The 11719-nt window shown below is 36.4% G+C and overlaps 1 protein-coding gene across 1 annotated transcript in view; it reads left to right on the top strand.

Moving 5' to 3' along the window:
• LOC125929598 (olfactory receptor 6M1-like) overlaps positions 1-11719 on the top strand; it is a 40540-nt gene that overhangs the window by 27444 nt on the left and 1377 nt on the right. The gene's annotated exons all lie outside the window — the stretch shown is intronic.

Below are 11719 nucleotides of genomic sequence, written 5' to 3'. Positions count from 1 at the left end.
GTCCTGCGTCGGGCTCTGTGCTGATAGAGCCTGGAGCCTGCTTTGGATTCTGTCTCCCTCTCTCTGCCCCTCCCCCCCCACTCACACTCTGTCAAAAGTGAATAAGTGTTTAAAAAAAAATTAAGAGTCTGTTTCTCTTTTTAAAAGAGAAAGTCTATTTCTTTGTTTGCTTCTTTTTTTTTTCCATTTTGCTCTTTGCTTTTCTTAAATTGCATGTATGAATGAGATCATACATTCTTTGTCTTTCTCTGACTTACTTCACTTAGGATAATATTCTCTAGCTTCATCCATGTCATTGCAAATGGCAAGATATTATTCCTTTTGATGGCTAAGTAGTATGCCAGTATGTATACACTACATCTTTATCCATTCATCAGTTGTTGGACAATCAGGCTGTTTCCATAATTTGGGTATTGTAGATAATGCTGCTAATAAATATTAGGTGCATGTATCCCTTTGAATTAGTATTTTTGTTTCTTTAAGTAGTAGTGCAACTGCTGGATCATAGGATAGTTTTGTTTTGTTTTGTTTTGTTTTGTTTTGTTTTGTTTTCGGAACCTCCATACTCTTTTCCAGAGTGGCTGCATCAGTTTGCATTCCCACCAACAGTGCAAGATTCTCCAAATCCTTGCCAACACCTGTTGTTTATTGTGTTGTTGAGCTTAGTCATTCTGTCAGGTGTGAGGTAATATCTCATTGTAGCTTTAATTTGTATCTCCCTGATGATCAGTCATTTTGAGCATCTTTTTCATGTGTCTGTTGGCCACCTGTATAAGTTCTTTGGAAAAATGTCTATTCAGATCCTCAGGCCATTTTTAATCAGATTTTTTTTTTTTTTCTGGTGATGAGTCGTATTAGTTATTTATATATTTTGGATGTTTACTCCTTATCAAACATACAATTTGCAAATAATTTCCTCCATTCGCATTGCCTTTTTTGCTTTATTGGTGGTTTCTTTCACTATGCAAAAGCTTTTTGTTTTGGGATAGTCCCAATAGTTTAATTTTGCTTTGTTTCACTACTTACATTTTGTTTTAGCAGTTTTGTGGTTTCATGTCTCATATTCAGGTCTTTAATTCATTTTGAGTTTATTTTTGTGTATGGTTAAGAGCATGGTCCAGTTATATTCTTTTGCACATAGCTGTCCAGTTTTCCCAGAACTATTGACTGAAGAGACTCATTGTGGTTTTGATTTGCATTTCCCTAATGATTCGTGATGTTGAGCATCTTTTCATGTACCTGTTGGCCATTTGTATGTCTCTGGAGAAATGTTTATTTAGGTCGTCTGCCCATTTTTAATTGGGTTGCTTGTTTTTTTGGTATCAACTTGTGTGAATTTTTTATATATTTTGGAAATAAACCCCTTGTAAGCTATATCATTTACAAATATCTTCTCCCATTCAGTAGGTTTTCTTTTTGTTTTGTTGATGGGTTCCTTTGATGTACAAAAGCCTTTTACTTTGATATGGTTGCACATGTTTGGTTTTTTGTTTTTGTTTTTGTTTTCATTTGTTCTTGTCTGAGCAGACAGATCCAAAAATATATTGCTCAGATGATGTCTAAAGGTTTACTGCCTATGTTTTCTTCTAGGAATTATATGGTTTTCGGTTTTACATTTAAACTTTTAATCCGTTTTGAGTTTACTTTTGTGTACAGTGTAAGAATGTGGTCCAATTTTATTCTTTTGCATTTAGTTGTCCAGTTTTCTCAACATCATTTATTGAAGGGATTGGCTTTTGCCCATTGTATGTTCTTTTTGCTTATATTACCTTTAAATTCCATACAATAAATACTAAGATTGATTAATTTAGGTTCTGCCTTAATGTATATGGCCATATGCTTTGTTGCATTTTTGAAAGAATTTTATTTTTGAAAATGTCTTTCAAATAGAACTATTTTATAGGTCCACCAATATAAAAAATATCAATGACTGACAATCTATAAATATTTCAAAAAAATCTAATTTTAATGATTTTTTGTACTTTTCTTCTCTCTTAATACTGTCCAAATTTGGATTATAAATTTTATGATCAGTCTCCATATCCATGGAATACTGAGAAAATCAGTAAAATATGATGAACACAAGCATAACAGTTAAAAAAACAGAATGTAATTACCTGGCTGCACTTGCTAAGGCTTTTCACCTAACCTGTGAAAGAAAAAAAACAGACATATTAACAGAATTGTATTGTTATGGACTGACTTTTTGTGAAGTCTGAAAAATCTACATATGGAAGGCCTAACCTGAAATCTGGTGGTATTTGGAGGTGGGACTTCTAGGAGGTAATCAGGTTTAGATAAGATAATGAAGAAGGGGCCACCATGATGGGATTAGTGTCCTTATAAAAAGAGAAAGAAAAAGGAGAAAAACTGTCTCTCCTCACCATGTGAGTCCATAGTGAGAAGACAGATTATCTGCAAGCCAGGAAAAATGCCCTCTCTAGGAATCAAATCAAGCACCTTCATCCTGGATTTCCAGCTTCTGAAACTATGAAAATTAATGTCTGTTGTTTAAGCCACCTACTCTATGATAATTTGATATAGCAGTCTGAGTTTACTTAGACATGCATTTTATAATGAATATAGTTGCATGTAATTGTACTTGTATATATAAATGTACATTATTCTCATTCAACAGTGTATGTGAAGTTCATAAATTGTACATACTATGTTCCAGGTACTGACTTAGGAAAATAGCAATGAATGAGAGACCAAAAATCCTTATCCTCACTGACTTTGCATTCTAGTCTGTGTATGAAAGAGTTGAGGGAGGCAGATAATCAGCAACACAAAATAAAATATGGAGCATTTTTTATTATAATAAGTGCTAGGGAAAAATAAAATAGAGATGGGATAAAAAAAGCCTGAATAGCAAGGATTGTGCGTTTAGATACATTGGACAAGGAAAGTATTGCTGAGAAGGTTCTGAAGGCACAAGCAGGAAGACCAAGCAGGACACTATTGTGGTAATCCAAAAAAAATACGGGGATTTGGTTTTATGGTATGGCAGCAGAGGTAAAGAGAAGTAATCAAATTCAACATGTATTTTAAATGTACAGTCAGTCAGTAGGATTTGCTCATGGATTTTAATATGGGATAAAAGAGAAGAAAGCAGTTCATGTCCACTGTAAGTCAGGAAATAGAAGAATGGTACTAACATTTTACTGAAATGAGCAACGCAGCAGGGGAAACAGGCTTCAGAAAGAATCAGGTCAAATGTGAGACATCCATTAGACATGTCAGTGGAGAGGTACGGTAGACAGATGAACATATGAGATTAAACTTCAGAGAAAAGGACCAGTCTGAACAAACAAATCTGGAATTTATTTGCAAGTAGACTGTCTTTAGAGCAATAATCCTAGACAAAATCATGCAAGGAGAATGTAAATAGAAAAGAGGTAGCCAAGAACTAAGTCCTATGAAATTCCAACATTTAGAGTTCAGGGAGATGAGGAGAAACCAATAAAGGGGATGAGACCAGGTAGACAAAGAAATAGGAAGAATACTGAGAATATGTCATGCCCTGGAAGCAAAGTAAAGGATGTGTGTCAAAGAACAGGGAGTAATCACTGTGCCCACTGTGCACAGCAAGTAGGATGAGGAAAGATTTAATAACTTAGAATTCATTAGTGACCTTCCCAGTAGCAGTTTTAGTGGCATATTTGGAGGAAAGACACACTTTAAGGAGTTTAAGAGAAAGAGAGGAAAGAAATAGGAGATGGAAAGTATAGAACACTAATTTGAGGAGTTTTGCTACAAAGACAGGCAGAAAAATAGGACAGTTGCACAAAGAACAAGTGAATTGAAAGGTGTTTCTTCTTCTTTTTTTTTTAATAGAAGAAATATCAATATGTTTATAGACTGATAAGGAAGAGCCAGTAGAGAGGAGGAAACTGATAATGCAGGAGAGGAATGTTGCCAGAGTAACATCCTTGACTTGGTGAGGAGGGGTGCGTTGAAGGGAATAGAATCTGTGCTCTTGGTCCAGAGCAGGTGCAGTGCAGACACAGTAACAGAAAAGAAGTCAGACCTTAGGATCCAGAAGGAAGGGGGGTTAATATGAAATAGGAAGTGATTTCATCAGGTAGGGCTATAGAATAATGTTTGGGAATTTTGAGGGGAAAGTTTTGAAATATAATTTAGGAAAGAAACGACCAGATAGCTCTGAAGACCCACTTAATATGGGCCATTATGAATTTAAGGTGATACCAGTTGTCAGGTTTATGTGTTTTATTTACTCCAATTATGTTCAATTTGGTGGACAATGGCAAAGATTCATGGTTGACTGGATTTAACCAGAAAAGGGATTTGTGTATGGGGCATAATAAAAAGAAAGAGAGGACAAGGCTGTGTTCATAAGAAGTGATTGTAATGATTGATAATATATCTATCTAAATTGAAGATGAGGAATGTGAGGAAATAAAGGTGAGGGATAGTAAAAAGGTGGTAGGATCAACATATTGTAGACATCTATGCAGTTGAAAGAGTAGCAATTTTAGAGGGACTGAGCTGAAAGGATAAATGGTGCCCCTAGGGTTGTTTGCTTGAAATTGAGATTTGGGGGAAGCCAAAGATCCTAGATGAATATTGTAGTGGAGATTTCTGATCCCAAAATGCAAGCCATCTAATGAGAGTCCCTTTGTGGGAATGCTGCTTATCTTGATTTCCTCCTGATGAGGCAAGCTACCTGGTACAAATATTTTATGCAATTCTCAGTTGTTTCTATACATTAATTTGAGTATATGTCACCAACTTAGTTTCTTCACTTTTATTCTCATATGAGGTCTTTAGATCTGTTCTGGCTATGCCTGTTTTCCAGATTTTATTAAACAACCTGAGCAATTTGGAGAGAAATGTTTTTCATCAACTCAAAGCAAATGAGTACATTCTTTTCCATAAAAGATTGAGTGTAACTTAAATTTTTTGTATACCTGAAATATTTTGAAATATCTTCTGCACATTTATAATGTTTGGGAGTCTTAGCTTCCTGGATATAATATGTCTTTATTCCTACGTGAAAAGCTCTTGGCAGGTGGTTAAAGCCAGTCCTCTGACCTCAGCTCTATTTAATAATATCTTTCAGTCAGAATTCTCTCTTGATTCTGTCTGCTGGTTTTTCTGAAACTCTTAGAAACTTCAAACCACATCTTCTTTAGCCATTATTTTTTTCCTTGAGGGAATGTGTGATCTTTAGCCCTGACCCTCTAAGTGAAATCACCAATCAGGCTTCTACCACCCTCTGCCCTAAGCTGTGACTTGGCTGCCTGCCTGAATTGTTGTGACATCTATAGCATCTCATTTGTCTCCTTCTCCTCCTTAACCCCAAAGATTTCTTTTCAGCTGATGCTGTATTTTTAGGTGATGCTCTTGCAACAAGGCTCATTGTAGTCTGTGAAATTAACAAGGTAGCATTATTAGAAGCAGAGATACTGATGCCTTATAGTGATCTGCTTAAAGCTGGAAGACTGATTACTGGCAGACAGACCTGGAATTCAGGTCTCCTGACAACTTGTTACAAGCAATTTTGAATTTATTTACTGCCAAAAAACAAAACAAACAACAAATACACACACACACACACACACACCAAATAAAAAACACTTATCCCTAGGCACAGAAAAAGTGAACCTAATCTCAGTGTGATCCTGAAAGCAGGGTGGTCTAATTAGGCTGATGGAGCACTGATGAAAGGTACTTAGTGTATAATCAATAATAATCTATTAATCTATTGGCTGAAAAGAATTGACTCGTCATTCCCTGTGATTTTTCTTCAGTGAAAACTCCATTTTTGGTCCCTTCCCTTAAGTGTGTCAGAATGTCTTCAGTACTACAAATAACTGTCAGAAGTTTTTGTACGGTTTTAAATGTACATTTGTTCTTCTTATTAATCAATGGCTATTTCTGAATGACTACTCTGTATGAGTAACATCGTGTATAATATAACATCCTTTAAAGTAGGTTATAACATTCCTATTTTACAGGTGAGGAAACTAAAATTCAGAAAGATTAGCAATTTGTCAAAAGTCAGGGACTAAGGATTTATTACCTCCTTTGCATGTCCATGTCCTTCCCAAAGAACAAGATTGCTATCATGTTAAGACATTATAGATTGTTTTTATCTATAGTGTATTAATTTTAACGCATCAGTCACAAAAGGTTCTCATAAAAATAAGCATAAAAATAAGAAATAAAAATGTAATTTTCCATTCCATCTGATTTATGAGAAACAATTAGGGATCATAGTAACTGAAAAGCATTCTAAAATTAGAATCCAACTAGAATCTCAAATAATCAAGCTCTAATCAGCAAAATCATTTACATGATATTTAGGATCTTGCCAGTTTCTGTTGTCACAATATTGCAGCATTAACATCATTAGACACCAAATCTGCACAATCAGTTAAAAATCAGTCAGAATTGCAGACTAACTTAAATATTACTTATGACTTCCTGGATAATAATAATGTTGATTTCTTGGATAACAAGTACTTTAAAAAGTATTCATTTTGGGGGCACCCAGGTGGCTCAGAGGTTGAGCATCCAACTTTGGCTCAGGTCATACTCTCATGGTTTGTGAGCTTGAGCCTCACATGGGGCTCACTGCTGTCAGCACTGAGCCCATTTGAGATCCATTGTCCCCTCTGTCTCTGCCCTTCCCCAACTCATGCTTTCCTTCTCCCAAAAGTAAATAAGCATTAAAACAAAGTATTCATTTTAAACAAAAGTTATGTATCATCTTTGATGATAATGTATACATTTAAAATTTTCAAAATGTTATTAACTTAGTTAAATAGGAGGAATGCTGCTCTTTATTATCTTACCCCCAAATTGGACAAACTGTATGACAGATACAGTTATACAAATACAATCATATTTATTTGTTTTGATTTGTTTGTTATTTATTTATTTGTTATCATGTTTATTTGTTTTGATTCACATTATATTCATTATCTAAAAGAAATGATAAAGATTTGTGAACTCTATAGATAATTATAAAAGCAACATGACTTTACTGATCAAATGGCATGAATTCTAGCCTTTCTTCTTTGGTCAATAAATACATCCACCTGAAAAATGAACGTGCAATTTTGTAAGTGTAAAAATTCTTTACTGAGGAAAAACTATGCCAACATATTTTATCTGGTATCAGTGGTGACTGTATTTTCTAGCATCAAAATATTTAAATATTTTAAAGAAGCTAACCAATAATTTGATAACAACATGTAAATTATATTTTATTCTAACTTTTGTTCAAATATGGAAAAGAATAACAATCAATAAAGTGTTCCTTCTAGTGCATGTAGGTTTCAAATCTGTCAGGCACATGTTTTCTACCAGGCAAACATTTGTCAGGCAAATGTTCATCTACCACTGAATTAAATACTACTTAATAATTTGATTATATTTGAACATAGAAATTTTAATTTTTTTTAAATGTTTTTTCAGTTTTGAGAGACAGAAACAGAGCATGAACGGGGAAGGGGCAGAGAGAGAGAGAGAGAGAGAGAGAGAGGAAGACACAGAATCTGAAGCAGGCTCCAGGCTCTGAGCTGTCAGCACAGAGCCTGATGCAGAGTTCGGACTCAAAAACCATGAGATCATGACCTGAGCCAAAGTTGGTCACAACCAACTGAGCTACCCAGGCACCCCTGAGCACAGCATTTTTAGTATGCTTGTTTAATAAATGCTATCACATGTTTCTTAATATGTATATTAGTTGAAGCAAGATAAAAAAACAATAAAATCCTCTTAATGTTAAATTGCTAGTGTATAATAAAGTATCAAGACTGAATAAGGGGAAAATATAAAACTCATTTTTGTATTAAGTAATTCAAATATTGAAAATCAAAAGAGTATATAATTACTAGAAATAAGGGAGTTTAGCATGATTGTAGTTCTGTATAATAATAAAAACAAATAGTTGTAAAAAAATATTTTAAAGAGGTACCATATCAAATAAAATGTTTTAATTATCCAGAATAAATTTAGGACTAAATCTAACCAAAATGGGCAAGATTTTCTTGAAAGAAAATAATCTTTTTTCAGAGGCATTAAAGAAATTCCAATTGTGAAATATACCATGTTCACAAACTGAACAACTCAATTTTATAAAGATAACAATCTCAATCAATATTGCAACCGTGTTTTAATATTGGTCAAAGACTTTTGCCTTTGTGGAATTGACAAGCAATTTCCAAAAATTATATGAAAAGCATAAAAAGTCAAGAATTGCAAAGATTCACATAAAGAAAATAAAACAGGTGGAGAATTTGTCTTATGATGTCAATATAACACAGTCTTATAAGTTTATAGAATTTAGATAATGAAATCCTGACATAAATTAGCTTATAGACAAATGGAACAGAATAGAGAGACTGAAATAAGATGCACATATTTATGGAAACTTAGGGCAGAGGTGACATTGAAGATCAGGGGAAAATTTAAAAACCATGGGGAAAAATAATTTATACGAACTTCACAACATACTGAAAAAATATATATTCAGATGGATTGAAGCCCTAAATACATAAAATTTTAAAAGATAATATAGGAGGCAAACCAAGAAACAGACTCTTAACTATAGAGAACAATCTGATGGTTACCAGAGAGATGATGGTGGTGGAGGGGTGGGGAATGGTTTAAATAGGTGATGGAGATTAAGGAGTGTACTTGGAATGAACACCGGGTGTTTTATGGAAGTATTGAATCACTATATTGTACATCTGAAACTAAAACTACACTGTATGTTAACTAACTGGAATTTAAGTAAAAACTTAAAGAAATTTAAAAATAAAATAAAAGATAATATAAGAGAATATCTTCATGACTTTGAAATAGGGAAGGACTTCTTTAAAAATAAGATAAAAATAAAATAAAGCATTTGAAAAGGTTGATTAAAAAAATAATGCATAAAGACAATGTGGTGTATATATGTACACATAAGGGAATATTACTTGGGGATCAAAAAGAATGAAATCTTGGGGCACCTGGGTGGCTCAGTTGATTAAGCATCTGACTTTGGCTCAGGTCATGATCTCACAGTTTGTGAGTATGAGCCCCAAGTAGGGCTCTGTGCTGACAACTCAGAGCCTGGAGCCTGCTTTGGATTGTGTGTGTGTGTCTCTCTCTCTGCCCCTCCCCCACTCACACTCTGTCTCTGTCTGTCAAAAATGAATAAATTGTTAAAAAAAAAAAAAATCTTGCCATTTGAAACAATGTGGATGAACTAGTGTGTTATACTAAGCGAAATAAGTCAGTTAAAGAAGGACAATATCATATGATTTCACTCATATATGGAATTTAAGAAACACAACAGATGAACATAGGGGAAGGGAAGGAAAAAATAAGATAAAAACACAGAGGGTGGAAAACTATAAAATACTCTTAAATACAGAGAACAAACTGAGGGTTGCTGGAGGGAAGATGGGTGGCCAGATGGACTAAATGGCTGATGGGCATTAAGGAGTGGCCCTGTGGGGATGAGCACTGGGTGTTATATGTAAGTGATAAAACCCTGGGTTCTACTCCTGAAACTAATATTACACTGGATGTTAACTAACTTGAATTTAAATTTTAAAAATTATAAAATAAAATAAAAAATTTAAAAAAATTAAAGATAAAATTATCAAATTCTATCAAAATACACCTTAAAGGCAGTGTCAAGAGAAACCCAGGAGTGGGACAAGATATTTCAATCACATAACTAAAATAAGATTAAGGGGTGCCTGACTGGCTCAGTCAGAAGAGCATGTGACTCTTGATCTCAGGGTTCTGAGTTCAAGCCCCACTTTGGGTGAAGAAATTACTAAAAAAATAAATAGACTTAAAAAAATATTTAAATAAGATCTAGTATTCAGATTTATGATCAAACAAGACAAAACAAACAACAATAAATAAATAAATAAATAAATCCAGTAAAAAGATTGCAAAAGTCTTGAATAGAGTTTTCACAATAGAGGCACTGCAATGGGAAAAAGTGTTCAACTCAATTATTATCAGGGAAGTGAAATTAAAAAAAACATATGGTATCCTTACAAATCCTTCAAATTGGGGCAAAAATTAATAATCTGACAATACCAAGATATAATGGAGAAAAGGGGATCTTATGCATACTGGAAAAATTGTATATTTTCACAACCAGTCTAAAAGCAATTTGGCATTATGTAGCAAAGATGTGCATACCCAAGAATTTCACTCTTCTACTTCTATTATATACCTAGCTGATCTCTTACACATCAAGAGATGCATACAATAGTGTTTATAGCAGCTCTGCTGGTAATAGCAAAAGCTGAAAATAACCCAAATATCCATCACCAATAAAATGATAAATTATAGTATATTGACATAAGGGAATGCTACTCAATAATATACATTAATGAAGTACAGCTACATCCTACACTATAGGTGAATCACATAAACAAGTTTGAATGAAAAGAGCAAGGCACAAAAACATATAATGTGATTCTATAAAGTTCAAAATGGGCAAAACTATGGGGCACCTGGTTGGCTCAGTTGATTAGGCGTCTGACTCTCCATTTTGGCTCAAGTCATGATCTCATGGTTCATAAGCTTGAGCCCCACATCAGGCTCCGTGATGACAGTACTGAGCCTGCTTAGAATTCTCTCTCTCTGTCTCTCTGTCTCCCTCTGTCTCTGTCTCTCTCTCTCTCTCTCTACCCCTCTCCTACACACACTCTGTCTCAAAATAAATAAATGAAGTTTAAAAAAAAAAAGACAAAACTAAGCCATATTGTTGAGAAATTCGTATCTAGAAGTTAAAATTAAAAGGAAAGCTAGAGAATGATCCATCATCAAAGTCAGAATAGTGCATAAGGCTGTGACCGAGGCTGTTCCGGAAGATGGCGGCGTAGGAGGACGCGGGGCTCACAACGCGTCCTGCCGGTCACTTAGATTCCACCTACACCTGCCTAAAGAACCCAGAAAACCGCCAGAGGATTAGCAGAAGGGAGTCAAGCGCAGACTAGAGGCCCACGGAAGAGGGTAGGAAGGGCGGCGAGGCAGTGCGCGCTCCACGGACTGGCGGGAGGGAGCCGGGGCGGAGGGGCGGCTCGCCGGCCAAGCAGAGCCCCCGAGTCTGGCCGGCAAAAGCGGAGGGGCCGGACGGACTGTGTTCCGACAGCAAGCGCGACTTAGCGTCTGGGAGGTCATAAGTTAACAGCTCTGCTCGGAAAGCGGGAAGGCTGGAGGACAAAGGGAGGGAGAGCTGCTGAGCCCCCGGACGGCAGAGCTCAGCTTGGCGGGGAACAAAGGCGCCAGCGCCATCTCCCCCGCCCATCCCCCAGCCAAAATCCCAAAGGGAACCAGTTCCTGCCAGGGAACTTGCTCGCTCCGCGCAAACACCCAACTCTGTGCTTCTGCGGAGCCAAACCTCCGGCAGCGGATCTGACTCCCTCCCGCTGCCACAGGGCTCCTCCTGGAGTGGATCACCTACGGAGAAGCGAGCTAAGCCTGCCCCTCCACCCCCCGTGCACCTTGCCTACCCACCCCAGCTAATACGCCAGATCCCCAGCACCACAAGCCTGGCAGTGTGCAAGTAGCGCAGACGGGACACGCCACCCCACAGTGAATCCCGCCCCTAGGAGAGGGGAAGAGAAGGCACACACCAGTCTGACTGTGGCCCCAGCAGTGGGCTGGGGGCAGACATCGGGTCGGACTGCGGCCCCGCCCACTAACTCCAGTTATACACCACAGCACAGGG

The sequence above is a fragment of the Panthera uncia genome, chromosome D1 (genome assembly GCF_023721935.1).
Source record: "Panthera uncia isolate 11264 chromosome D1, Puncia_PCG_1.0, whole genome shotgun sequence".
Lineage (NCBI taxonomy): Eukaryota > Metazoa > Chordata > Mammalia > Carnivora > Felidae > Panthera > Panthera uncia.
Note: the sequence above shows the minus strand (reverse complement) of the source record. Positions and strands in the feature narration are given on the sequence as shown.